The 27,993-nt window shown below is 37.3% G+C and overlaps 1 protein-coding gene and 1 pseudogene across 2 annotated transcripts in view; one reads left to right on the top strand and one right to left on the bottom strand.

Moving 5' to 3' along the window:
* The window catches only part of LOC308432317 (cationic trypsin-3), a gene marked incomplete at both ends in the record, with an annotated part of 281,074 nt that overhangs the window by 252,828 nt on the left and 253 nt on the right, over positions 1 to 27,993 (bottom strand). The window lies entirely within an intron of this gene.
* On the top strand, positions 22,895 to 23,496 carry LOC308432333 (cell division control protein 42 homolog; annotated as a pseudogene). The gene has a single exon. The product of its transcript is annotated as a cell division control protein 42 homolog (transcript).

The raw sequence follows: 27,993 nt of genomic DNA, 5'->3' as shown, positions 1-27,993 counted from the left end.
AAAACGGGTACAGAGCTAAACAAAGAATTCTCAACTGAGAAATATCGAATGACTGAGAAACACCTAAAGAAATTCTCAACAACCCTAATCATCAGAAAAGTGCAAATCAAAACAACCCTGAGATTCTACCTCACACCAGTTCCAATGGCTAAGATAAAAGAGTCGGGTGACAGCACATGCTGGCAAGGATGTTGAGAAAAAGGAACACTTTTCTACTGTTGGTGGGGTTGTAAGCTGTTACAACTATTCTGGAAATTAGTCTGGCAATTTCCCAGAAAATTGGACATAGTATTACCTGAAAGCATAGCTATTACACTCCTGGGCATATACTCCAAAAATGCTGCAACATATAACAAGGACACATCTCCACCATGTTTTTAGCAGCCTTATTTATAATAGCCAGAAGCTAGAAGGAAGCCAGATGTCTTTTAACAGAGTAGTGGATACAGAGTATGGTACATTTACACAATGGAGACTACTCAGCTATTAGAAACAACGACTTTATAAAATTCCTAGCCAAATGGATGGAACTAGACGCTATCATCCTGAGTAAGGTAACCCAGTCACAATAAAACTTACATGGATAAACTTCAAATCTCTGAATATCCAAAAAACAATTCACATTCATTATGAAGCTGAAAAAGAAGGAAGGCCTGAATGGGAATGCCTCAGTCCTTCTTAGAAGGGAGAACAAAACACTCAAGGATCACTTTCCCACTTTGGAGCTAGGGGTTTGCAAGACTATGAAACCTTATGTTGTGTACAGGACACACAGCCTATATTTGTGTCATTGAAAATTTCCGATCCAGTCTGGACTGGTTGATCATCATTTCTACTGTCTAGTCATCACTATGAGATTTTTATTAATGAGTCTGAATTATATTCTCCAGTTTCTAGATTTCAAAGTATCTCTTTTCTTATTGGTTCACTATATAAATCTCTTAGGGAAACATAATTTAGTCATGTCCTAAGAAAGGATGAAATAAAACTAAAAGTTTTGAGCTCAACATAAATAAAAATGTCTTTTTAAAATATCTTTCATATATGGGATTCATAGGAGAAATCTGTGTTGAAAATAACTGCCCACCTAAATTTAATAGATTTTTAAATGGCATTTTATAATTCCTTGTTGTCAAAAAAATTGGTGAATGCCAGAGGGCAACAAGTCAGTTTTCCTTAGAGATGTTGGACTTAAGAGTCTAGCCAGCCCAGTAGAGGATCCTACACCTACACACATACAGTGAGCACTAGTGGACAAAAAGAGAAACATATGGAGTTGGAACGCACAAATGGTGGGGATTCAAAGAAGGTATACAGGGATATATGTGGAACCAAAAATGAGGGGTGTGAACTTGTTCCAAATACACTGTATAAATATATGTCATTATCAATCAACAAAATAACCTAATGGTATTTACCTTTCCAAGAGCTTTTATTCTTAAAGTTTATAATTTTAGTTAAGAACAGTTTTCTTGCCCTGGGTATTTTTAATCCTCAGGATTTAAAGATTCTTTCAAGATAAACCTCCAATGCAATTGATTTATTTTCATACATACATGTGAAAATGTGTGTGATGCGGACACACAAATACACACACCTTTGAAGATAAATGGGAGATAGAAGAAAAGACATACTGGAAGCATAATTTTATCACAGAAACTTGTAATCAGAAGAACAAGACAAATTAGTGGGCAAGAGTATTTTTCTGAATTTTATATTTGCTTTAGGAAGTCAGGCTTCTCATTCCCAATTATGAGGTGGTAAGACACAGTAAACTGTAAAATGACACAGTCTTTGGTGGCTCTGTTGTTAACACATGGTTCTGGGATAACAAAAAAAATAAATTTGGGTTTTAAACTTGTCATTTCTTCTTAAATTTTGTAACTTTGTGTTAAGTTAAGCTCTCTAATTTATAAAAGTTTCCACTTTGTAAAATACAGTGACAATGATGTTTATATAACTTCTTCTGGGGCTGGAGAGATGGCTCAGTTCAGAATAATTGTTGCTTATGCAGAGGACCCAGGTTTAATTCCTAGTACCCACATTGTAACTCCAGTTCAAGAAGATCTCTTCTAACATACAAGGGAACCAGTATATTCATATACATAAAATAAAATAAATGATTCTGACTTTTAAAAATAATTCAGCCCATAAATAACACAAATAATTTAGGAAAATAACAAGAAAATTATCTCTTACCTTTGACCTTTTTCCTTCAAATAAACTATGTAAGTACTTATATGATATAAGAAATTTGTTATATACTAATGACAAACCATAGCCCTATAATCAAACTTTTTAAAGGAATGACCTGATCCATTGTCTAAACTGAACTAAATTAGAATAAAATAAATATTATCACAAATTTTTAGGAATTAAGTATAATATTAATGATTGTGATATTGAGTTAAGGGAATATATATGAGATATATGAATACATATACATTCATCTAATTTTTGTTTTAATAAGTGAAGCAGGCAAGGAAAAATACTTTAATGACTTTCTGAACCTAAAAGACAAAAATAAAGCAAATGACATTTATTGAAAGGATTGGACTTGAGAAACAGATGTTAGTTTATTATTACATGCATGTTGGAAGAGGAAAAATAAGTTCAATTAGGGACAGCATAGTGAAGACAACAGAGTTAAAAGTCATTAAATCCAATATTATATCTCATTTGTGTTTGTATACTCAAAGAGTAGCACATGTGTCGTACTTGGTAAGGATGGATAAATGAATGCTGCACAGGTGGTAAGTGAATTCTGGGATGCCTTTTGAACAAATGATTCATAAGTAATAGCTAAACAGTTCCCCTAGAGGGCAATGTATTTTTTTATATTTAGAAAAAAGTCAACTTTCTACATAAAGAAATTAACAGAACAAGTAAGGGAGCAGCTACACTGTGTGGAGAAAATATGGGAGTGAGCATGAAGCTCTAGTGCCTTTGCTCAGGAAAGAGACAACTGCTTAAGGATGTGGACTTTCCTTCTACTTCTTTGGAGCCAAGGTAGGAGCCCTGTCCTGAGCAGAACCTTGGGTTACAGTTAATGCTGAGTTGAAGTATGCAAAGACTTTCTCTCCCCAAAAACAGAGTAGTTGAAGGACATGGAAGACATCTTAGATTAGAGGATTGTGAAGAAACTGTTGGTAAAAGGGTGGAGTGTGCTACATGATTTGGGAAGTAAGATAATATCAAACAAAATAAAGCAGAGATTTTCGGTCTTCAGACACGTCTGAATCCAAACTTGCTTACTTTCATAGATCTTTGTCTTTCTTAAACTAGGCTCTGTGTTCAGTGTCCTCCTCTACCAAAAGCCAAACAGGGACATCTGTCAAAGTGGAACTTCACTGAAAATCCAGTGTGTGGCTGATAGTCAAGTGGTTGCAATGTTCTGGTACCAACAGTTCCAGGGACAAAGCTTGAAACTTATTGCGACTGCAAATGAAGGCTCTGATGCAAAATACGAGAGTGGATTTACCAAGGACAAGTTTCCAATCAGCCGCCCAAACCTAACATTCTCAACTTTGACAGTGAACAATGCGAGGCCTGAAGACAGCTATGTCTACTTCTGCAGTTCTGGAGACACAGTGCTGGTTGTAAGGGAGAGATCTCAGCAAGAACCCATTCTTCCTCCACTGAGCTCTCCCCAGATGAGCCTGAGGGCCCTCAGACTTACTCAGTGTGAATACCACAGATTCAGGTGACACCTGTTCGTGTGTTTGTGGCCACCATAAATGTGAATGGTAGCTGGGAATATAGAGAGAGATTTTAGGACTCACAACAGAACTCATGAGAGATAAAGGGCAATTTTTTCATCCAGAAATATGTTTTCTGATACTTTATTAAGACATATGCAGTTGGTCTTCAAGCAACAAAGTTAAGTCACCCTTTAGCTTTTATATCAATCACATATTTACGTCCACCCAGTGGTGACTTCAGGGCGCAGAACAGAACAGAGTCCGGCCCATCTGCCACCCGGACCGGCAGCTCTTAAAGGTTGAAAAACTGGTGAGTAGGAGATGTAGGCAGCCAGGGAGCAGAGAGATCTACGCGAAATGCGCACAAAAAGGCTCACCCCCCGCCCTGCCCTGCCTGATCCAGGCAACAAGGAACAGAACATCGGAACTTCTGTTTCCACCCGGCAGCGACTTCAGGGCGCAGAACAGAACAGAGCCTGGTGCATCTGCCACCCGGACCAGTAGCCCCTAAAGGTTGAAAAACTGGTGAGTAGGAAATCTAGACAGCCAGGGAGCAGAGAGATCTCTGCGGAGTGTGCACAGAAAGCACACCCCCTGCCCTACCCTGCCTGATCTAGGGACCAGGAACAGAACTTTGGAACTCCTGTTTCCAACTGGCGGCAACTTCAGAGCACAGAACAGAACAGAGCCTGGCCCATCTGCCACCCGGACCGGTAGCTCCTAAAAATTGAAAAACTGGTGAGTAGGAGATCAAGGCAGCCAGGGAGCAGAGAGACCTCTGTGGAGTGTGCACAGAAAGCACACCCCCTGCCATGCCCTGCCTGATCCAGGGAAAAGGAACACAACATTGGAACTTCTGTACCCACCCGGCAACTCTGAGGTGTAGAACAGGGCTCGGCCCATCTGCCACCTGGACCAGTGGAGATCTAGGAACACAGAACAAATAAAAGGGAAAGGTAAGAACATATCACTGACAACAAAATGGCAAGAAGAAAGCGAAAGAGTGTATCCAGTGGAAACCAAGACCACCTGGCAACACCAGAACCCAGCTCTCCCATAACAGCAAACATTGGAATGCCGAACACTCCAGAAAAAGAAGACGCAGATTTGAAATCATACCTCAAGATGCTGATAGAGATACTTAAACAAGTACGGGAGGAAAAGCAAAAAGATTAAAAAGCTTTTAAAGAGGAAACAAGAAAAACACTCAAAGAACTAGAGGAAAACAGAACCAAAGAGATGAAGGAATGGAAGAGGGCATGTAAAACGAAAATTGACACAATAAAGAAAACACTAAAAGAGATAACGCTAGAGGTAGAGCACCTATAAACGAAATCAGGAGTCACAGAAGCAAGCATTTCCAATAGATTAAAAGAGATGGAAGAGAAAATTTAGGGGGTGGAAGACAACATTGTAAACATAGACAAAATAGCCAGAGAAAATGCAAAAAACAAGAAGCTCCTAACCCAAACTGTCCAGGAGATCCAGGACACAATGAGAAGACCGAACCTAAGGATAATAGGAATAGAAGAGGGAGAAGAGTATCAACTAAGAGGCACAGTAAATATCTTCAACAAAATCGTAGAAGAAAACTTCCCTACCATCAAGAATGAGATGACCACGAGCATAAAAAAATCTTTCAGAACTCAAAATAGGTTGGACCAGAAAAGAAATACCACCCGACACATAATAGTCAAAGCACCAAGTGCCCAAAGCAAAGAAAGAATACTAAAAGCAGTAAGGGAAAAAGGTCAGGTAACATATAAAGGCAGGCCAATCAGAATCATACAAAATTTCTCAACAGAGACTATGAAAGCTAGAAGAGCCTGGACAGACATCATGCAGACCCTAAGAGAGCACAAGTGCCAGCCCAAGCTGCTATACCCAGCAAAACTATCAATCACCATAGATGGAGAGATGAAGATATTTCAAGACAAATCTAAATTTACACAATATCTGACCACAAACCCAGCACTACAACGAATTATAGGTGGAAAACCCAATACAATGAGGGAAAATACAGCCTAGAAAAAACAAGAAAACTCCTAAACAAGAAAACAAAAAGAAGAAAAAGATACAGACACAACTCAACCCACAAAAGCAATAATAGCAGGAAACAGAAACAACTATTCCTTGATATCTATTAACATAAATGGACTCAACTCCCCAATACAGAGACATAGGCTATCAGACTGGATACATAAACAAAATTCAGCCTTTTGCTGCATACAGGAAACTCATCTCAGAGACAAAGACAGACACTATCTCAAAGTAAAAGGGTGGGAAAAAACTTCCAAGCAAACAGCCCCAAGAAGCAAGCTGGTGTGGCTATTCTAATATCGAATAAAGTAAATTTCCAACCAAAAGTTATCAAAAAAGGAAGGACACTTTTTACTCAATTCTGGGGAAATCTCTCAGGAGGAACTCTCAATCCTTAACATATGTGCTCCAAATAAAAAGGCACCCACATTCATAGAAGAGACCCCACTAAAGCTCAAAAAACACATTTCACCTAACACAATAATAGTGGGAGACTTTAATACCCCACTCTCACCAATGGACAGATCATGGAAACAGAAAATGAACAAGGACACTGCAAAACTAGCAGAGACTTTAAACCAACTAGAATTAATAAATATCTACAGAACATATTATCCTAAAGTAAAAGAATACACCTTCTTCTCATCACCCCATGGCACCTTCTCAAAAATTGACCACAAAATTGGACACAGAACAAGCCTCAATCTATATAAGAAGATTGAAATTCTCCCATGCATCCTCTCAGATCACCATGGTCTACGGCTGGTCTTTAACAACAACAAAGACAAAAAAAGCCCACATACACATGGAAACCAAACAACACTCTGTTAAACGATAGCAGGGTCAAAGAAGAAATAAAGAAATAAATTAAGAATTTTCTAGAATTCAATGAAAATGAAAACACAACATACCCAAACCTATGGGATGCAAGGAAAGCAGTACTGAGAGGAAAACTCATAGCCCTAAGTGCTTCCAAAAAGAAACTGGAGGGAGCTTATATCGGCTACCTGACATCACATCTAAAAGCCCTAGAAGAAAAGGAAGCAGATATACCCAAGAAGAGTAGATGGCAAGAAATAATCAAAATTAGGGCAGAAATAGACCAAATATAAACAAAGAGAACCATTGAAAAAATCAACAAAACCAAGAGTTGGTTCTTTGAGAAAATCAACAAGATTGATAAACCCCTAGCCAGACTAACTAGAGGGCAAAGAGAGAGTGTAGAAATTAACAAAATCAGACAGGAAAGTGGAGACACAACAACTGAAACTGAGGAAATTCAAGAAATCATCAGGTCCTACTACAAAAACTTATACTCCACAAAATTGGAAAATCTGGAGGAAATGGACAAATTCCTAGACAGTTACAAGATCCTAAAGTTAAATCAGGTCCAAGTAAACCATTTAAATAACCCTATAGCACCTAAAGAAATAGAAGTCATCAAAAGCCTCCCAACCAAAAAAAAGCCCAGGTCCAAACGGTTTCAGTGCAGAATTTTATCAGACATTTATTGCCGATATAACACCAATACTCTCCAAACTATTCCAAAAGATAGAATTAGATGGAATACTACCTAATTCATTTTTTGAGGCTACAATAACCCTCATACGTAAACCACACAAAGACCCTACAAGGAAAGAGAACTTCAGAACAATCTCACTTATGAACATTGATGCAAAATATTCAAAAAAACACTTGCAAACTGAATCCAAGAACATATCAAAACAATCATTCATTATGACCAAGTAGGCTCCATCCCTGGAATGCAGGGATGTTTTAATATAAGGAAATCCATCAACATAATCCACCATATAAACAAACTCAAAGAACAAAATCACATGGTCATCTCACTAGTTGCTGAGAAAGCATTTGACAAAATTCAACACCCCTTCATGTTAAAAGTCCTGGAAAGAACAGGAATCCATGGTCCATACTTAAACATAATAAAAGCAATATACAGCAAACCAACAGCCAACATCAAACTTAACAGTGGGAAACTTGAAACAATCCCACTAAAATCAGGGACTCGACAAGGCTGCCCACTCTTCCCCTACCTATTCAACATAGTACTGGAAGTCCTGGCTAGAGCAATTAGACAGCAAAAGGAGATCAAGGGGATACAAATTGGAAAGGAAGAGATAAATCATCACTCTTTGCCAATGACCTGATAGTGGACTTAAGTGACCCCAAAAACTCCAGAAGAGAACTCCTACAGCTGATAAACAAGTTCAGCAAAGTGGCTGGATACAAAATCAACTCAAACAAATCAGTAGCCTTCCTATACTCAAAGGACAATCATGTTGAGAAAGTAATTAGGGAAAAGGTACCCTTCACAATAGTCACAAAAACTATGAAATACCTTGGTGTGACTCTAACTAAGCAAGTGAAGGACCTGTATGACAAGAACTTTAAACCTCTAAAAAAGGAAATTGAGGAGGATCTCAGAAAATGGAAAGATCTCCCATGCTCATGGATTGGAAACATCAACATTTTAAAAATGGCCATCCTACCAAAAGCAATCTACAGATTCAATGCAATCCCCATCAAAATTCTAACCCAGTTCTTCATGGCATTGGAAAGATCAATGTGCAATTTCATATGGAATAACAAAAGACCTAGAATAGTGAAATCCATCCTTAACAACAAGAAAACATCTGCGTGAATCACTATCCCTGACCTCAAGCTATATTACAAGGCAATTGTGCTGAAAACTGCATAATACTGGTACAGAAATAGGCATGTGGATCAATGGAATAGAATAGAAGGTCCAGAAATGAGCCCTAATGTATATGGTCACCTGATTTTTGACAAAGGAGCTGTAAACATTCAATGGAAAAAGGACAGCCTATTCAACAAATGGTGCTGATCCAACTGGCACTCAGCATGCAAAAGAATGAAAATAGACCCTTTCTTTTCTCCTTGTACAAAGTTCAAGTGTAAGTGGATCAAAGATCTCCACATTAAACAAGATACACTGAAACTATTAGATGAGAAAGTAGGGAAAACCTTAGAACAGATATGCACAGAAGAAAATTTTCTGAACAAAACACCAATGTTTCAAGCTCTAAGGTCAAAGATTACCAAATGGGACTTAATGAGATTGCAAAGTTTCTGTAAGGCTAAGGACATTGTCAAGAAAACAAAACGGCAACCAACAGAATAGAAAAAGATCTTTACCAACTCCACATCAGATAGAGGCCTAATATCCAAGGTATACAAAGAACTCAAAAAGCTAGACACCAGAGAATCAAGTAACCCTATTAAAAAATTGGGTATAGAGCTAAACAAAATGTTCTCAGTTAAGGAATATCGAATGGCTGAGAAATATCCGAGGAGTGCTCGACATCCTTAGCCATCAGGGAAATGCAAATCAAAACAACCCTGAGATTCTACTTCACACCAGTCAGATTGGCCAAGATCCAAAACTCAGATGACAGCAGATGCTGGCGAGGTTGCGGAGTAAGAGGAGCACTTCTCCACTGTTGGTGGGGTTGCAAACTAATACAACCACTCTGGAAATCAGTCTGGCGATATCTCAGAAACCTGGACATAATACTACCTGAAGACCCAGCTATTCCACTTCTGGGCATATACACCAGAGACACCTTAGTACACAACAAAGATATATGCACCACAATGTTCATTGCAGCCCTATTTATAATAGCCAGAAGCTGGAAAGAACCCAGATGTCCTTCAAAAAATGAATGGATACAAACATTGTGGTACATTTACACAATGTTATACTACTCAGCCACCAGAAACAATGACTTAACCAAATTCTTAAGAAAAGGCTGCATCTAGAGAATATCATCCTGAGTGAGATAACCCAGTCACAAAAGAACAGACATAATATGCAGTCACTCATAGTGGGATGCTAACCCCAGAGACTAGCATTGCCCCAGAAACAACTCACAGACTATATGAAGTCCAAGAAATAAAGAAAACAAAACAAAACAAAACAAAATAGTCATGTTCAATCCTTACCCACCAAGAACACATTGGCAAAATCTGGGTTTCACTCTGTATTACATGTACTGTCTGCTCATTGTAAAAAAAAAAAAAAAAAAAATCTTTACACACCAAGTAAACCTTCACTATTTCCAGGTTGCATCCTGTTTTACATTTACTTTGGCTCATTGTTACTGGTGGGATCTTTATCACACTATCAAACTTTCAAAAAACAAAAAAGTACTGGCAAAAATGTATTGTATAATTTTATGTAAAAATGCTTAAAATCTGTACATTTATCTTTGTTTTGTAAAATAAAGTTGTTAAAAAATGACATATTTACCTTATTTCTGTATTATCTCACATTATTGGGTACAGTGCTGGTATATTAATGTTTACTGATCTTGTTAATTAGGAGCATACAGTATTCCAGATTTACAATATGATATGTGAATCATAGATAAATGTAAATTTTGCAAACACTTAGTAGCTTGCTATATTGGTGAACTTAGGACTATTCGAAAAAGTCTGAGTCACATTAGCTTATCCCCTTTAATGGCCCTCAGCACCTTATTATCACCACAAAGAAAGAGATATAATACTCATTCCTTTCAACTATATTGAGTTTGGATGTGTCCCTTTGGTTGTACTATTTTTTTTATTTGTTATACAATCTACAAAGCTGAGATGGTGGTTGAAAGCTTTAATAGTTAAGCAGTCTGGTGATAAAAGCTTCTCGTTGCTTGGGCAGAAGTTAGCCTGGCCTACATCTTCTTAAGAGTCTATTACTGAGCAAGCCCAACACCATCAGGACTCACGATCTGCCTGCAGACTGCTGAGGACTCAAAGGAGACTCAGAGGCTATTCTTCCTGAACCCATGGGTGGGTTTCAACTTTCTCTCCACTGGCTATCCAGGGAGAAATCACCAGGACATCTCCATACTAAGGTACCATTGCTGCTTGAAAACAGACTGTTCAGGCTTCCATCTGTGCTCAGAGCCAGAGCTAGCCAGCCACTATCAGGAATCAGGGCCTGCCTGTAGAGAGCTAAACACACATAGGAGATTCAGGAGCACTCTTTCTCCTGAGCCCATGGTTGAGTCCCCAATTTTTCACCCAGGACTATTTGGGTTAAGACTGACTGGAATTTACCTAACGTAAAACATCCAGGCAACCTAGGAAAAATAAATGAGAAAACCAAACCTAAAGATAATAGGTATAGAAGAGAGTGAAGACTCCCAACTAAGTATCTTCAAAAAAATTATAAAAGAAAACTTCCCTAACCTAAAGAAAGAGATGACCATGAATATACAGGAAGCCAACAAAATTCCAAATAGATTGGACCAGAAAAGAAATTCCTTCCAATACATATAATCAATACACCCAATGTTCAAAACAAAGAAAGAATACTAAGAGCAGAAAGGGAATAAGGACAAGTAACATATGAAGGCAGAAAGATCAAAATTATACCAGACTTCTGAACAGAAACCATGAAGTCCAAAAAATCAAGGACAGATGTCAAATAGATCCTAAGAAAAAACAAATGCCATCCCAGGTTACTATATTCAGCAAAATTCCTAATTACCATAGATGAAGAAACCAAAATATTCCAGGACAAAACCAAATTTACACACTATGCGTCCACAAACTCAGCACCATAAAGGATAATAGATAAAAAACTCCAACACAAGGAGGGAAACTACACCCTAGGAAAATCAAGAAAATAATCTTGCAAAAAAAAAAAAAACCCAAAGAAGAAAAACACACAAATACAATTCTACCTCTAACAACCAAAATAACAGGAAACCACAATCATGGTCCCTTAATATCTCTTAACATCAATGAACTCAATTTCACAATAAAAAGACACCCTAGCAGACTGGATACATAAACAGGATCCAGCTCTTTGCTGCATATAGGAAACTCATTTCAGTGACAAAGACAAACACTACCACAAAGTAGGTTAGGAAAAAATCTTTCCAAGCAAATGGTCCCAAGAAATAGGCTTGAGTAGCCATCTTAATATCAAATGTAATAGATTTTTCAACCAAAAGTTATCAAGAATGATAAGAAAAGACACTTTTAACTCATCAAAGGAAAAATCTATAAAGATGAATTTATAATCCAGAACATCTATGCTCTTAATTCAAAGGGAGCCACATTCATAAAAAAACAAAAACTACACTAAAGATCAAAGCATGTATTGCACCACCCACAATAATAGTGGGAGACTTCAACACCCCACTCTCATCAATAAACAGATCATGGAAGCAGAAACTGAACAGAGACACAGCAAAGCTAACAGAAATTAGTAATAAAATGGATTTAACAGACATCTACAGAATATTTCATCCTAAAAGGAAAGAAGATACCTCCTTCTCAGCAGCTCACAGTACCCTCTCCAAAATTTGACCATATAATCGGTCACAAAACAAGCCTGAACAGATACAAGAAAGTCGAAAGAATCCCATGCATCCTATCACATCACCATAAAGTAAGGCTGGTCTTCAATAGCAACAAAAACAACAAAAAGCTCACATACACATGGAAGCTGAACAATTCTTTACTCAACAATAACTTGGTAAAGGAAGAAATAAAGAAAGAAATTAAAGTCATTTTATGATGTAATCAAAATGAAGGCACAACATACTGAAACTTACAGAATGTAATGAAAGCATTACTAACTGAAAAACTCATAGCTCTGAGTGCCTACAAGAAGAAATGAAGAGAGCATACACTAGTACCTTGACAGAACAGCTGAAAGCTCTAGAACAAAAAGAAGCAGATGCACCCAAGAAGAGTAGAATGCCAAAAATAATCAAACTCATAGCTGAAATCAACCAAGTAGAAACAAAAAGAATTATAAAAAGAATCACATAACCAGAAGCTGATTCTTTGAGAAAATCAACAAGATTAATAACCCCTTAGCAAAACAGACAAGAGGGTGCAGAGAGAATATCCAAATTATAAAATCATAAATGGAAGTGGAAACATAACAACAAAAACTGAAGAAATTCAAGAAATTATCAGATCCTACTACAAAAGTCTATATTCAACAAATCTAGAAAATCTCTAGAAAATGAGCAATTTTCTAGACAGATACAAGGTACTAAAGTTAAATCAAGATCACATAAACCATTTAAACAGCCCCATAACCCCTAAATAAATAGAAGCAGTCATCAAAAGCCTCCCAAACTAAAAAATCCCAGAGCCAGATTGGTTCAGTGCAGAATTCTACCAAAACTTTATAGAAGACCTAGTACCAATACTTTCCAAACTATTTCACAAAATAGAACAGAAGGAAGTCTAGGCTACTCATTCGTCAAAGCCACAGTTACACTCAGACTTAAAGCACACAAAGACCCTTCAAAAAAAGCAAAATCAGAGCAATTTTTCCCAGGAACATCAACCCAAAAATATTCAATAAAATTCTTGCAAACTGAATCCAAGAACACATCAAAACAATCATTCACCATGAACAAGTAGGCTTCATCGCAGGGATGCAAGGATGATTCAATATACAGAAATCTGTCAATGTCATCCACTATATAACCAAATTCATAGGGAAAAATGCATGAAACTATAATATGTGCAGAAGAAGGCAGAACAATCAAATGAAACATTTTCTTCTTATTGAAAATAGGATAGATCCATCTCCCAAGCGGATATTTGTAGTTTACTTTGGGGTAGGTATCAAGTTTTTATATCCACAAAGTCCAAATAAACTAAACCAGAAAGGATTGTTTGGAGTTGAGACTTATATTGTCTTCACAGCAGGAAAGAATTCATGTAGAGGAATCATCCACAATTTGAGCCTATCAGGTCAGCCGATTTAATGCACAACTCTTTCAAACTCTCCTTCCAGCATACTATGTATGTTTCATATAAGGATTTTTTTAGGTACCAGTTTTTTTTTTTTTTATCACTATTGCACTCTGAACTGATATTGTTCAAAAAATCCAAGCCAAGACTGTCATTCAAATGAAGCTCTGGTCTTCATACATCCTGGAATCAGAGTTCACTGCTTTAGAATCTCTCACACACCACTTATAGCAACACTAGTCTGAGTCCTACTCTCAGTAGAGTTCAGAATTTAATTGCACTGAATATTACACTTAGCTTATCTCAGCGACCAGACAACACTGTTCACACAGGAGGATATGATGCTTCTCTTCATTGAAGAGAAACTATCAACCTGTTTCCTATGGTCAGACTAATTATCAGGATGTTCTTATCGACTAGAGAATATGGGTGACTTTTGAAGATTTAAAAATTCTAAATATGTTGTCTTAGCTACTCTCCAGATGAGTGGTTTTATTACATGCCATATTCCAAGGTTATGCCCCATCATACTTAAGCAACCTTTGCAGTGCCAATAAATTATTATCATCTACCTGTTTTGTGGAATATAGATTTGTTTTGTTGTTTTGTTTATGTTATAAAACTCAGGATAGAATAGTGCAGCCTTCTTAGAGTGGGACTCAAAGTTTAGTTTGATAAAGTTCAAGTTGAGTACTATCAATTTTTTTCAACATTAGATACAAAACTTCATTAGAAAAGTAGATTTATTATTAAGTTACTTCTCTTTCTTTTGGTTATTTTAATATATAAGCATATATATTTTAATTATAAGATTATTAAAATGAGAAATATTGAAATCACACTTTTGCAATAAAACAAGATGCATGACATATATTTTTTGGAATTGGATCTGGTAACCTAGTAGTATTTCATAAAAATTATTTCATGCAAATATTGCTTTTAGATTTATTAATATATTTTACTCTATTGAGCACCATAGATCACATCTACATGTTTTTATAAGCTAAAGCAATGGAGGTATGATTCTTCACTTGCTGGATGACAGAATTATTTTATTTCAAAAAACTGAGTGTGGGTGTTGGTTTGTTTTGTTATAAACTAAGTATAGAATAAGGAACCGTTCTTTAATCCCTTGTTATCATAGTTCCTTCTTAGGCAAGTGTTCATTGCACTATCATCCCCTCAAAGAAAACTTCGCTGCCGACTCACCCTGAAAACCATATTATAATCATGATTTACCCTCACTTGTAAACACCTAATTACTATTTAAAAAACAAAGCACATGCATATACCTAGATAGATAGATAGATAAACTACTTATGATTATTTATTTCTATTTTCTGAGTTCAGATTTTATATCCTCATATGTGCATTGACTCACAGTATACATAAGTTAAATAAAAACAAGGTCCTATCTTTCTCCTTTGTTTTCATTTACTGTAAGCATAGAAGTCCTTAAATACACCAGAAATGGCATAAATATTTGTTAATTAAATATAACTTAAGGAAAGAAAAAAGTTGCCAAGTAGTAGTGAATTTCCTCACAAATATAACCTTTACACAGCATCTAAATCGAATATTAGGCAGGCATAGGGACATGATATCCCCTTATGCTTAATGATAGGCTTATAATAGCTATAAGCCTAGCATTATCACTCAAGGGCTTAGGCATGAGAATTGTGAATATGGGTATAGCACGTATTGTTAGAGTTTCTGTTTCCAAATCCAAAATTAACAAGGTTGTTCTGAAAGGAAAGTTCCAGAAAAGCATTTATTTGAACAATGCTATGAACTTGATTAAGGGTACCAATGTGTATGTCCCCACTTTCTCTCTGATACCTTTCCCAAGGTTGTGAAACACAACAGATGTTTTGGATTTGGACAGGCAAACCCAGAAACTGGCTCAAGCAGGATGATTTTAATGTACAAGGTTTTTTACATTGACATCAGACTGGTTCCTGGGCAGGTGAACAATTCTTCTATGGGGCTTGGATATCTTCACAAAATATTTTCAATCCTTTTAATCTGGAAGATATCATTTATCAGCTGTTAGTCTTTCAAGAATATGACATACTACATACATCTTTTGAACAAAGTCAAGTAGAGAAACCTACGGACTAGTTGAATTTAACATCAAGTGCTATCTGTGTGATATAATATGAACGCAATATTATATATATTGTATATATAATATATTTGCATTAAACACAGAAGGTGAGTAGAGAAAGAGTGACTTCTGTATAAAGATGAACTTCCATCATTTCATTGTACTGGTTTGTTAATCCCACACATTAAAACACATTTAATATCTTCTTGTTGTAAGAAACTAGGGTGAAAGTTTGTGATAAAGCAAAAATGAGACCTGGAATGTCATTCAGTAAATTTAAGTCCAAGCATTTAGGTAAATTTAGGTCAAGCATTTGCACTTCTTGAGCATTAAGTAAGTTGTGAACTCTTCAAGAGCTCAGACAGCCAATTCTTTCTAGTTGCAGCTTGTGTGGCTTCTCTGTTGGTCCAGCTCTAGTCATTTTCTCCACCTTCCCTCCAGCTGCCCTTAGGTAAGAGAACTTTATATCAAAGGTTCAGCCTTACCATAGGTACAGAAGCAACAGAGCCAAGGACTGTGGCACAAAGCTTCTGAATGTGTGATCCAAAATAAATGATGCACTTTCATAAGTTCATTATACGAGGTGTCCAGTCACAGTGATGGTTAGTGCTCAAACTGTAACATGCTAGGGTCTTGAATGTGTCAGCAGCACCTTTGGAACATCAAAGACTACCTCCTCCAAAGGTACCTACCATAAAATCAGACAATGATATATTGTAAGATAACTCGGGTCTTCTAAAATTACTGAATGAAGTTCCTTGAAACTATGAATGAATTTTTTTTTTAGAAAGAAGGCACATGTGATATTGAATATTTAACAGAATGACTAACTTATTAGAACTCAGAGATGTAAAGTTGATGGAATGTTGCGGGTTTGTGTGGCTTTCTTCTTTTGGGTTAGTTTAAATAAGATTACTTTGTTGCATTCTCTAATGTGTACTTTTCCTCCTTGTGCTGGAGTTTTCCATCTATTATCCTTTATAGGGCTGAATTACTGAAAAGACATTGTATAAATTTGGTTTTGCCATGGAATATCTTGGCTTCTCTATCTGTGATAATTAAGAGTTTTGCTGGATATAGTAGCCTAGACTGGCATTTGTATTCTTTTAGGGTCGGTATGACATCTGCCCAGGTTCTTCTAGCTTTCATAGTCTCTGTTGAGGGCTGTACCTGGGTGGGAAAGGAAATGGGGAGGGGAAGAGGGAAATACGATTATTATTTGTGGGGTATATGTGAGGTATTATGTGTGGGGAATAGGACTGAAGCTCAGAGGGCCAGCATAAATAATGGAAACAGGTACCCTCAGGAAGTAGAAGTTGGAGAGAGTACCCCCCAGAATGTACAGAGGTCTGAGAGCTGACAGACTCTGAAGACTCAAAGGACGGGACCTTCAGTGATATTCCCTACAGTGGGGAGAGAAAGCTTGTAGAGCCCACCTGAAGTGGAAATACAGAGCATCAAGTAAGGGATTGGGTTGCCATTCCATAGTCAAAAACCTCTGACTTATAATTGCTCCTATCTGAAAGAACTGCAGGGACAAAAATGGAGAAGAGCCTGAGAAGAAGGATGTCCAACGACAAGCTCAAAGTGGAATCTAGCTCAAGGGAAGGCCCCAAGGCCTAACACTATTCCTGAGTCTATAGAGTGCTCACAAAAAGGGGCCTATCATGACTGCCCTCTGAGAGACCCAACAAGCAGGTGGAAGAGTCAGATGCATATATTTGCACTCAACCAATGGACAGAAGCTGTTGACCTCTGTGGTTGAATTGGGGGAAAGCTGGTAGATGCTGTAGAGGAGGGTGATCCTTTTGGCAGGCCAGCAGTCTCAACTGTGGCTTCAGCTCAAGGTGAGTTTCCATAGCATTGGCATGGCCCTCATCAAATTTTGAACATTTTATGATTTGACTATTATGTGTCAGGAGAAATTTCTGTTCTGATCCATTCTATTTGGGGTTCTTCGGCCTTCTTGTATGTTCATGGTCATCCCTTTCCTTATGTTAGAAAACTTTTCTTCTATAATTTTGTTGAAGATGTTTACTGGGACTTTTACTTGGGAATCTTTACTCTCTTCTACACCTATTACTCTTAGCTTTGGTCGTCTCGTTGTGTCCTGGAGTTTTTGGATATTTTGGGTTAAAATCTTTTTGATTTTTGCATTTTCTTTGACTGTTGTGTCAATGTTTTCTATGGTATCTTCTGCCCCTGAGATTTTCTGTTCTATCTCTTATATTCTGTTGGTGATGCTTATGTCTATGACTCCTGATGTTTTTCCTAGATTTTCCAACTTCAGGGTTGTCTCATTTTTGTGATTTCTTAATTGTTTCTATTTCTTTTTTTCAATTACTTCACCTGTTTGGTTGTGCTTTTCTGTTACTCTTTAAGTGATTTTTTTTGTTTTGTTTTGTTTTTTGTATCTCCTCTTTAAGGGCTTTAACTTGTTTGCATGTGTTCTCCTGGCTTTCCTGTACTTCTTTAAGTGCATTATTTATGTGCTTTTCAAAGACCTCCATCATCATCATGAAGTATGATTTTAAGTATAAATCCTGTTTTTCTGGTGAGTTGGTATATTCACTATTTTCTATGGTGGGAGAACTAAGTTCTGATGTTTCCAGGTTGTCTTGGTTTCCGTTTTTTAGATTCTTGCACTTGCCTCTTACCATCTTGATATTGATAATACTAGGTGATCTTATTGTTTCTGACTGGAGCTTGTCCCTCCTGTGGGTCTGTGTGTCCATGTGCTCTGGAGAGAGATTGCTCCTGGTTGTTCAGCTCTCTGCAGGCAGGCAGTGAGTCCCGATGGCAGTGACCCAGCTCTGTCTCTGGGCAAGAACAGACTGTTCCCAGTCAGTACTGTGCTACTTGTGCCCCAAGAACTCCTGGTGGTCTTTCCCAGATAGTTTGTGGAGAGGAAGTGGGGACTCACCCGTGGGCTCAGGTGGGAGAGCGCTCCTGAGGCTCCTCTGGGTGCTCAACAGTTTATGGGCAGGCAGTGATTTCTAATGGCGGTGGCCGTGCTCTGTCTCTGGAACACAATGCACACAGAGAATTTTAATCCACATTTCTTTTTGAAAGGACACTGTACTGTTGCATTTCAAACAATAGGGTTAATATCTGTTGTCTAAACTTTAAAAGTGGGATTCTGAGACTTAGTGAGAGATTAATTCTCTTGATCTCTATGTCAAACCCAGTGAGTCACACTCTAGAGTATGATACATTGCAGTCTATATTTTAATAACCTCTTACTTTTTTCTCACTCACTGAAGATTAAGAGCCAATTTTGGAGACAGTATTACTCTTCTGATAATAGAGTATCAAATCAGCAGGTAAAAAAATGAATAATAAAGCCATCTTCAGCTGTGTTTATGAAAACTCACATATAATTTCTTGCTATAGCAGTCTTGTTCCAGTTGGTTTTTATAGTGTGACAACAAATCCTTTTTGTTTTCAAGATGTATTTTTTTATGTCTTATATTTAGTTATTTAAGTATTTTACTATTTGTTTACTTATCATTTGGATTCATATTCAGAGCTAACACTCTGATGTAGAAATTGACCCTCAATTCTCTGTGTAAACTGAAATTAAATGAAATGAAAAGGTTTTTTTTTTTTTTTTTTTTTTCTTTTTAAAGCTTATTAATTCTTTACTTCTACCAGTACTTCATCTTCCTAGGGAGATTTACCTCATGTTACTATACTTTTCTATAACTAACTTCTGTTGCAAGATAAATTGAATATGTTATGTAAAGTAAAAGTTAACATTATCAAATAAATAAATAAATACATGCCACATTTTTCTGTTTTTCAGTCTTGTTTACTCCACTTGTAATGTTTTTTTCTTTTTCTATTCATTTACCTCTACCTTTTGTACTTTTTAAATACCTAAATTATATTCCATTTTGTAAATATACATAATTTTAATCTGTAAACCCATTAACTATCACCTGAATTGTATATAATTTTACAATGTGAATAGATGAATGAACTGCAGCAAACATGGTTGAAAAAATAAATTTGTAGTAGGATGAAAATTTTTTTTCTATGTGTTCAAAAATGGTATTGCTGCATATTCATATAGATCAACTCCCACCTCCCAGAAGAAGTGCGACACTACTTTCCATAGTGGCTGCACAATAAGTCTGCCCTTGAGTCTATCTTTTCTTTCAAATGTTCATTCCAATGAGTCAGTAGTTTTGTTAAATGACTCTGGCTTCTACTATATCAACTTCGTTCCTCACTGGCCTTCCTCTTGGATATTCTGTTATTGCCCTGTGTTATGTATATCCTGCAGCTTTGGATCTGCAGGACCCACCCTCTCACACGTTATAGCAGTTCATAGATAGGCTAGATGTTGGAGTGGGCCAACTCAAAACCTTGGATCTAGACCTGGGTGACAGCTGTACATGTTGGCCTTTCAGTTTTCCCACAACAACACCATTAAAGTGAGCTCTGCATCACTGTTCTGGCTGGCTCACCCAATTCTGCAGTAGGCAAAGAATAGGGCTGACTCTCCTGCTCTTATGTTGTTGGGCTGACACCACTGTGTTGAAGAGGTGAAATGTAGGGCCCTCTCTCTTTTGAGTGTTGCAGTGATGGATGTCATGCACTCATTAACCTTGGGTCATCCCTTGTGATTGCTGCAGTTGGTAAGAGCCTCCTGCAACAGTCAGTGGCATGTCCAGATCTCCTGGCTCATCTGCCACCCCTGTAACCATGGCCAACTCTACAGTGCTTTCTGTGCTGGTGCAGGGCTGACTTCCCCAAGTGCTAAAGCTGAGGAGGGACGGTGGCAGCTCTCCTGCTTTCAACACTTAGTGGCTAGCTGGTCAAAGATGCCCAGGTTAGGGGTAGGGCCAGATCTGGACAGCCCTGAATACTTCACCCATCAACATGTTCTCAGGGAACATCAGTCTATGGATGTCTACCTGGCCCTTAGTGGTAACAGATGACCAGTACTGCAGGGACACAGATTCAGAAATGACCCTTGGCTGTAGGAAAGCCCTGGGTTTCACCACATTCTTTGAATTGCTAGATCTTCCAATCTTCGTTGTGCACACCTCTCTCTCTTTCTCTATCTATCTATTTATCTCCATCCCTCCCTCCCTTCCTCCCTCCCCCCGTCTCTCTCCTTTTTTTTTTTATTTCTCTCTTTCTCTTTCATTTTTTTTCTCTACCACTTATTTGCTCATTTTAATGTTACTCTGATCCTTTGGGTGGTCAGGGTCCTCTACAAAGTGGAATGCCTCTCTGTGCAGTGTTGCAGTAGACAGTAGTCATGTGGGGTATGGTCTTCCCACTTGGGCCTGTGTGAAACAAGGATAGGGGTCAGCTCATTCTTGTTCTGCCTCTATGTGACAAGACACAGTGTTGGGCTTATCTGAGGTGTGTTCTACTGACCCTGTGACACAGAGTTGGCGTACATCTCAGGCTTGCTTTAAGTGACTGTAACAGTGTAAGGCCTTGAGGGGGTTGTCTTGGGCATAGTTTGCCTATGAAGGCCAGATAGTAAAAATTGGGTGAGTCTGAGGATTGACCATTTATTATTGGATATTCAAATGAGACATTCTACTTGTGGATTAGTATTGCTCCCATTCTGAGCACTTCTTAGTTACCCGTGGTTCATTGTTTAAGGTTGTATGTGACCTCATGGGCTTTGTTTATGTTCACTTTGGCATATCTATTGCTATTGTCCTTGTTCAGCATATGTGTAGGCATCATATTGATGAGACTTTATGTATGAAGCTACTGTTATAAGTAGAAGATGAAACGTCACAGTACATTCATTGATTCTTTGATTTATAAAATAGTTCCAAATGTGCTCCACAAATGTTCCCTAAACCACTGGGGCAAGAGGTGTTTTGTAGACAAATCTACTAGGATTGGACACCAAAGTCCACATTTTTATAGGTTATGGTATTTTTTAATGCTTCCCATCTGTTACAAAGAGAAGTTTCTGTGTGCAAACTGAAGTCTACACACAACTGTAGGCATAAGGACAAATATTTAGAACACAATTTAATATTGTTCTGGCTCAGGAGAGGAACAGTTTTAGGTTTTGATTTTTTCATAATGTTTTCACAGTCTTAGGTGTTTTGTTAGTTTTCAGTAACAGTCATACTTTCCCTCTTGTTGCTAAAGCTTGTATAGTGCAATAAGAGAGACACAGGTTAGTGCCAGGTTAGACATCTGAGCTAGGAAATAGAAAAAATATCTTTTACCAGATGAATATGTAATGAAATGGTGTACATGCACAATATACAATATTATTCACTTATAAAAAATGAAATAATGAACTTTTCAGCTGAATGAATGGAACACTGTAATATATCCTAACTGAGACCACAAATTACAAATATTATTATTTATTGGAGAATATACCTAGAGCACTAAAGGTATGTGTAGGTATTATGGAATACCTTGGAAAATAAGAAAAACCAAAGAAAACAAACAGAGAAATGAACAAAAATTAGGAATGTAAAATGGACCAATGACAGGGTAGGAAAGTGGTAGAACAATGGAGAATGAATAACAGGGTAAAAAAATTTATTGGAGAAGAAGGGACAATGACAAGTGAGAAAAGAGCCAGGGAGATAAATACAGAAGAAAGCAGCAGGGCAAAATAACAGGAAGGATCCCTGACAATGTGATAAGAAATTTAAAAAACTTTAAAACATATATGACTTTATTTATATGTATTTATATGAGTAATCAAATTTATATTTTATATATATGTATATATATCTATATATATATATATATATATATATATATAATCAAATTAATGAAATTTCTTAACTGGGCTAAGAATACTCCCTCCAAAAGCCAAACACCATCTAACAAAAGCCTAATACCATGGCATTGAAAAGCTCTCTTTTGAATTGTTTCTCAGGGTTGTAAAAGAGACCCTTGAAACATTATTATTTGTTATTGTTTTTTAAAATTGGTTACTCCACAAGAGGTGGAAAGCAATTCCTTTTGACAAAAACAACATGTGTGTCAGACACAGGACCAGAGGCACCTAAGCAGAAATGGCTTGAATACCTTCATACTGAGGATGAGTTTCATGATACCAGAAAAACATGCTATACAAGCCTCCAAAGAGGGAGGCAACCAACAGTCCCACCCATGTATGGTGCCTGTGATCACCTCACGTCCAAAGGAAACTTTCATTTAGAAATCTCTCATTTGAAATGTATATTCTTTATTCCTTAGCAACAAAGGTATTAATGAAAATGTTGAGTTAAAAATCACATGTAGCCCAGGAAAATGCATTTCCATAATGCAGACAATTAAGTGTGTTGTTGTCAGTGATGGTCCTATTGATAAAACATGTCTATTGATATCCTATATAACAAACAAATTTTCACCAAATATGAACCAAATATTTTTAACAACTATGCACTTATGATTGGTGGAGAAACATACACTCTTGGAATTTTTGATACTGCAGGCAAAATGTTTATTACAGACTAAGACTGATAAATTATTGACAAACATGTTTTTCTAATATGTTTCTCAGTGGTCTCTCCATCCTCATTTGAAAATGTACAAGGAAATTGGGTGCCTGAGACAGCTCACCACTGCCCTAATACTCCTTTCTTGATTGTTGGGACCCAAATGGATCTCAGAGATGACCTTTCTGGTATTGGGAAACTTACCAAGATCAAAGAGACACCTATTACTCCAGAAACTGCTGGAAAGCAAGAGTTGAATCTGAAGGCTCTCAAGAATGTGGATTGTTCTACACTCACACAGAAATGCCTGAAGAATGTGTTCGATGAAGCAATATTGGCTGCCCTGGAGCCTCTGGATCCAAAGAAGAGCCATGGGAATGCTATTAGGAGATACACCATTACTAATGATTGCTGTCTCCTTAGGTGATAAAGAGACAGGGCTGTTTTATTAAAAAGCTATGAGCATGCAGAATAGGGAGAATTCTTTCAAGTAAGATTAGGACCATTCAGGGCTTTCTCCTTTCTTCCATGCCTACGAGGAACTTCTGGACACCTCTTGAGAGAAATGGCAAGAGCCTCATGACTCTTCATAAGTGTTATTAAAAACTTTCAAGATAATTTTGTTTGCAAATCCAGTTTAAAAAATATTTCAGTAATCTTCATCCACAAGTCTGAATTTCGGGAATCATTAGAGATGACTTGATACTATCTTGTAACTCAGCTCTTTGTATTATACTGTTCAGACTCCTCCAGTGTTGGTGGGGTTGTAAGCTGGTACAACCACTCTGGAAATCAGTCTGGCAGTTCCTAAGAAAATTGGACCTAGTACTACCTGAAGACCCAGTTATTCCACTTCTGAGCATATACCCCAAAGATGTTCCAACACACAATGAGGACACATGCTTCACCATGTTCATAGCAGTATTATGTATAATAGCCAGAAGCTGGAAAGAACCCAGATGTCATTCAGTAGATGAATGGATATAGAAACTGTGGTACATTTACACAATGGAGTACTACTCAGCTATTAGAAACAATGACTTTATGAAATTCCTAGGAAAATGGATGGATCTAGGGAATATCATCCTGAGGGAGAAAACCCAGTCACAAAAGAACAGACATAATATGCAGTTACTGATAATAGGATTCTAATCCCAGAAAGCTCTGAATACCCAAGAAACAACTCATAAACCATATGAAGCTCAAAAAAAAAAAAAAAAAAAAAAAAAAAAAAAAAAAAAAAAAAAACCCAGAAAGTGGAAGCCTCAGTCCTTCTTAGAAAAAAAATAAGTGTATAGGACCCTCTCAGAGTGTGGTACACCTAAACCTTAAATCATTAATAATTCAGGAGCTAGGAATGTAGCCTTGTGGCATTTCTTGGTGTTTAAAAAATCATTATATTTAATCTTACACACTAAGAAAACTTTGACTATTTCTATGTTACATTTTGTTTTACATGCACTTTATGTTCATTGTAAATAGTAAGATTTCTGTGCATACTATCAAATCTTAAAAAAACCAGTACTGACAAAAATATAATCATATAGTTTTATGCAATAATGCTTTTGAAAATCTGTACATTTCTTTTTTTAAAAAAATAAAGTTATTTACATTTAAAAAAATACTGTTCAGGTATATTAAAGTAACAAAACACTCCACCAGTGAGAAATAATCACATGTTATCATAAAAAAAAAAAAACTCTGAGGAAAACTTATCATCAAATTTCTAATGAATGTTTTTCTAAAAGAGAAAAGAAATCAATCCTATTACCATTTTTTCTATTTAAACTGAAGCTCAACTGCTATTCAAGGCAACATATCTGGAGATGTAGATTGCTAATGCTATTCATTGGTAAAGAAAAAAGACCTCAAAATGAACTATGTTTTCCACAGACAAAAGGATAAAACGATCAGATATCGAAAGTATGGAAACATTCACTTTATTGGCATAATGACTTCAGAATGATTAAGAATACTTAGTTGGCAGCAATGGTGTCCTGAACCCAATCCACATAGTTGCAGACCTTTTTGTACACACCAGGGTTGTCCTGAATGGCACAACTGTAGCCCCAGGAGACAATGCCTTGGATGTCCATTGCAAACCACAGGGCCTCCAGAGTCACCCTGGGAGAGAGTAGTACAATATTGAAGGAAGAGGAAAAAGAAAGAAGACCACACTACTCTGACCTGATTATTCTATTCTACCCATGCTTTGACTCCCTTGGTCATCCCATCCTCTGTTCTTGCTGACATGTTGAAATAACCTTCAGAATAGCCCTGTTCACTTTTCTCTGGAACCACTACAGGAAACTTCCTGCCTTTTACACTTGGGCAATCCAACCCCAATCCTAAGAAAGCACCATGTTTATTTATGTGAGAATGAATCCAATTACCTGGCAGGAATCGTTGCCTCCCTCTAAGGATCCAACTCAGATCATGTTATTGGTGATCTTTCGAAGACAGGAGGCCTCACAGTCAGCCTGAAGCAGCCCTGGGGCATCTAGGCACTAGAACCAGTCTGCATTGTTCACTTTGAGGAAAGAATTAGAAAGAAATTTGATTCAGACCAGGCTAGTCATCAGCATTTCAATGGAGACAAATCTGTGCAACTTGGAGCATTCTTCAATATATTAAGGCCCAGGAAGAAACTTATATCCCAGAATAGTTATTATTGATGTCTTTCCTGGAAGTAATAGCAAAACATTCTTCATCTGTTCTGTTTACATGGTGGGAAGAAGACCATTTTGTGTGCAAATACCTCTTGTACCAATGCAGAACTTGGTACTATTGGCTTCTTGCAATGGTTTTGTATCTTTGAAGTCAATGGTTTCGATATAAAACCTTGCTGGGTTCTGGAAAGTTGTAAAGGAAGAGGACAAAGTGCCCTACTCACCACCAAAGCTGAGTGCCTGCACATGCACAAGGAGCTGGGCAGAGACACAGTGGCCACTCTGGCATTGAGGGTCACAGGGGAAGAGAGCTTGATCAGCATGATGTCATTGTCCAGGTTCTTCCTGTTGAAGTTGGGATGCTTGATGATCTTGGCAGCATCCACAAACTGCTCATTGCCCTCCAGGACATGGATGTTGTGTTCTCCCAGTCTCACTTGGATGCGGCTGTTGAGAAAAGAATAATGTTATAGTCCACTATTGCAAATAGTTCAGAGTTGTTAAACATGTTTTGTTGAATCACCCTTGAATGGGGAAGAACCTGGTTTAATATCACAAAAGTGACAGAGGTGTCAAGGGCAAGGAACATTATGAGACCTCATTGTTTTCGGTTTCAAAGACAGGCAATATGAGTGAGGTGAAGGGCTGCAGCTATTGGCTGCTCGCCAAACTCTTGTCCCTCCACTCTTTATAAACACAATAGCTCTTCGTATCTTCATTCTTTCTCTGTGGCCTTGCAAAGAATAAACCATACTAAACCCTCTGCTCAGAAACTGTTAGTTTCATTACTCTAGTTCAGTGTGTAAAACTAATAGCTCTATCAATGCAACTGTGGCACCTCCCAGCTTACTATGTATTTATTCATTGTGTTTTACCCCAGATATTCAAATTATAATCTGGCTAATTCTGATACACATTCAGTTCCCTTTTTATAGTATACAAACAGGCTCTCAGTTTCATTTTTACAGTGAAATTAACAGAAACACATGATTTTTTTAAATGTTTACAGATTTACCACACTGACTAAAAACACGGTATAGGACCCAGGATTGGTATTTGTGAAAGTCTTTGTGTGACTTCTTGCTGGATTCTTTCTATCCTACAATCAGCTTTCCTGGCTTTCTTTATCTACACACTTGAGATATTTTGGGTGATTTATGGGTGTGAAGGGCTTCTTTCTTTTTATTCTTATTGTTTCTAAACTCATAAAATTACTAATCTCTTTCCATGATTGTTCTCATTCACTTTTTCAGGTCATTTCTTTTCTGATCTTATACTCTGCCCTTAGATAGGTTAAATATGAGTTCTGTGCACACATGGCCCATCGCTGATGACTGGTAGCAGTGAGCTGCAGATACCACCCACCATCATTGATGAGGTAACCCCCACAGAAGTGGTTAGCCAGAATTCAAGGATACTTGGTAGGAGACTGAATTCTCCTGGCAGGTGTATCCTCCAACGATCTTGTCATCATCATCCACAGGGAAAGCAACTTGAATAAAGTCAATTCTTGTTGAATTGCCAACTGAGAAGAGAATTCATCAAGATGCTTTCTACTAAGCAGGCTTTCTTAATGTGTATAAGAAGAGAAATTAAGAAGGTTACATTGTATCTCTAGTAGGTTTAGAACAGTTTGTCTAACACTGAACTGCACTACACAGCAATGCAGTACAATAGGAATATACTTTGGGGGTGACTTTACACTGCAGGGTTACCAAGGTCATAAACATCAGTGTCCTCAGCATGCAGAAATAGGGTACAAACACATTGTCTGATCTACTGTAGTTTTTGACCTGAAGATCATCATTTATTGACTTCATTTGTCTAACACAGATTTTAGTGGGTTCTTTATGGTTGGAAGTATTTTATGAAATATGCTTAGTGTGTAGAGCTTTATGTCCCCACGGGCTCTTTATACCTCAATTCTATTTGCTTAGAAAAATGGAGAACAGGCTTTAGGTATGACAAATCTCTGTAATGTTATTTCTGAAGATCATTGGCTTTTCTTTTATTGCGTCTTACAAGTTACTTTCATATTTTAAAAAAGTCCAAAATATCCTTCATAATACAAGTTACTCTTTCATTCATATAAGGTAATAATTTTTAGATATTAATATCCACTTTAATAAGTTTTAATAAGTTTCAACTTTTAACTTAGAAGTTTTAGTCTGTAAAGACAACTCAGAAGCAGGTGTCCTCAAGGTGTTGGACCCATAAGCAGTCTTGCTGTCTCTGTTTCTGGAACCTGCTCATGT

This window comes from Micromys minutus (genome assembly GCF_963924665.1).
Source record: "Micromys minutus genome assembly, chromosome: 18".
In the NCBI taxonomy this organism is placed as follows: Eukaryota; Metazoa; Chordata; class Mammalia; order Rodentia; family Muridae; genus Micromys; species Micromys minutus.
The sequence above is the reverse complement of the archived record's forward strand: the minus strand, read 5'-3'. Positions and strand labels throughout refer to the sequence as shown.